We start from the raw sequence: 2164 nt of genomic DNA, 5'->3' as shown, positions 1-2164 counted from the left end.
GGGACTGGACGTAGGTCGTCAGATAGATGGTTGAACCAGTATAAAAATCGTGGTGCACTACTCTCTATCCCTTACTCTTTATTTCCATCTTACATTGTATGATTGTATGATTAATCTTGATTGCATGCTTGTATCTTGATTAATTTGTAGAATAATTAATGTATGTGATGAACTAGTAATTGGTCAATACATGTAAGTGTGAACCTTCGCTTAGAAACAATTCCATGGGACCGTGATTGATCATTAGTTTAATAAAAGTATTCTTTTGTTAAATTGATTATCAATCGTGTTGCAATTTTTAAAAACTGTCATATACCTTTTCAGACAATAGAGGTCATATTTTACAACAATTGGCATCCAGAGCCTACCTTTTTTAGAGTAATTCTCATAAAAGTACATGGCCTCAGTTGAATTTATAGGAGAATGTACTTCCCTTGCAAGGCCCCATGCCTTCAATGGAGCCGCATACATGTATTGGAAACATAGGATGTTAATATTTCTAGAAGCTAGTGGTATTGATATTCTAGATGCTGTTGAAAATGGACCCTTCATACCTAAAATAGCTGGGACTGGTGATTCACTAATCCCTAAACCCAGATCTGACTAGTCTGAGGATGATAAGAAGAAAGTAGGATATAATGCTAAGGCTAAGAACATAATAACCTCTGCATTATCAGCTGATGAATTTTTCAGGGTCTCAAACTGCAAGACTGCTAAAGAGATGTGGGACACTCTTCAACAAACACATGAAGGAACTACTGATGTGAAAAGGGCCAGAACAAATGCTCTCATGCATGAGTACAAACTGTTTTGCATGAAGAAAGATGAATCCATTAATGATATGCAAACAAGATTTACTCACATAGTCAACAACCTAAATGCTCTAGGTAAGGAGATTGACAATGATCAGCAAATCGGCAAGGTGATGAGGTGTTTAACTAGAGAATGGCAGCCAAAGATCACTGCCATTGCAGAATCAAAAGATCTTAGCAGCCTGTCTATTGCAACACTGTTTGAAAAACTGAGAGAGCACGAGATGGAGCTTCATAGACTGAGTGAAGCTGAACAGACTGACAGGAAAAGAAAAGGATTGTCTTTGAAAGTCCAAACGCACCAATCAAAGTCTGAACAAGAAAGTTGCTCAGATGAGTCAAGCAGTGAAACTGACGAAGAGCCTGAGATTGGTTTACTTGTCAAAAAGTTTAAAAAATTTCTGAAAAAGAAAGACAACAAGTTCAGAAAGCCATCAAGTTCTAAGACTAGTGACAACAAGACAATCACCTGTTATGAGTGTGGTAAAACAGGCCATATAAAGTCTGAGTGTCACAAAGTGCAAGACAAAAATAGCTCACAAAACCAGAAGAGCATATATTGCATGGAGTGACAACGAAGAATCCTCTGCCCAAAACAAAAATAGAACTGCAAAGACTAAAGGCAAGGAACCAGCTCCCAAAACCAGAAAAACATATATTCAATGGAATGACAACGAAGAATCCTTTGCCTCCTCCTCCTCAGAAGAAGCAAATCTATGTCTTATGGCAAACACAGATTCAGAATCTGAAAGTGAGGTAAGTTCTCGATCTAATCCATCTTATGATGAACTACATGAAGCATTCAATGAACTGCATGATGAGTATGTGAATTCTATTAAACAGTTAATGAGTACAAAGAAAATTCTTGAAAAACAATGTATGATTTGTGAACAAATGAAAAATGATCATAAGGAAATTGAGGATTTGTATGAACAACTGAAAAAGGATTCACATGACAAATCTGCAAGATGCATTGAACTTGAAAAAAATGTTGCATCATTAAAGTCTGATTTATTGAAGTTCACTAGTAGTAAAGATAAACTGAATGTCATACTTAGCAACCAGAGACATGTTAGTGAAAAATCTGGTCTAGGATATAAACCAAATATGCATGTTAAAAGTAATAACACTAGATGCGGTAGTGGTTATATGCAAAACAGAAATGTCAAACATAGTCAGAAATCTGTTATTTCAAGGAATATGTATGACATCTTTACTAAATCAAATCAACGTTCATCGTTTGCTGGTTCATGTCATTTCTGTTGCAGAAAGGGACATTTTGTTTCTAATTGTAAACTAAAAAAACTAGCCAACAAAGGATGGAAACAGATTTGGATAGCAAAGACACAAAA

The sequence above is a fragment of the Cicer arietinum genome, chromosome 2 (genome assembly GCF_000331145.2).
Source record: "Cicer arietinum cultivar CDC Frontier isolate Library 1 chromosome 2, Cicar.CDCFrontier_v2.0, whole genome shotgun sequence".
Lineage (NCBI taxonomy): Eukaryota > Viridiplantae > Streptophyta > Magnoliopsida > Fabales > Fabaceae > Cicer > Cicer arietinum.
Note: the sequence above shows the minus strand (reverse complement) of the source record.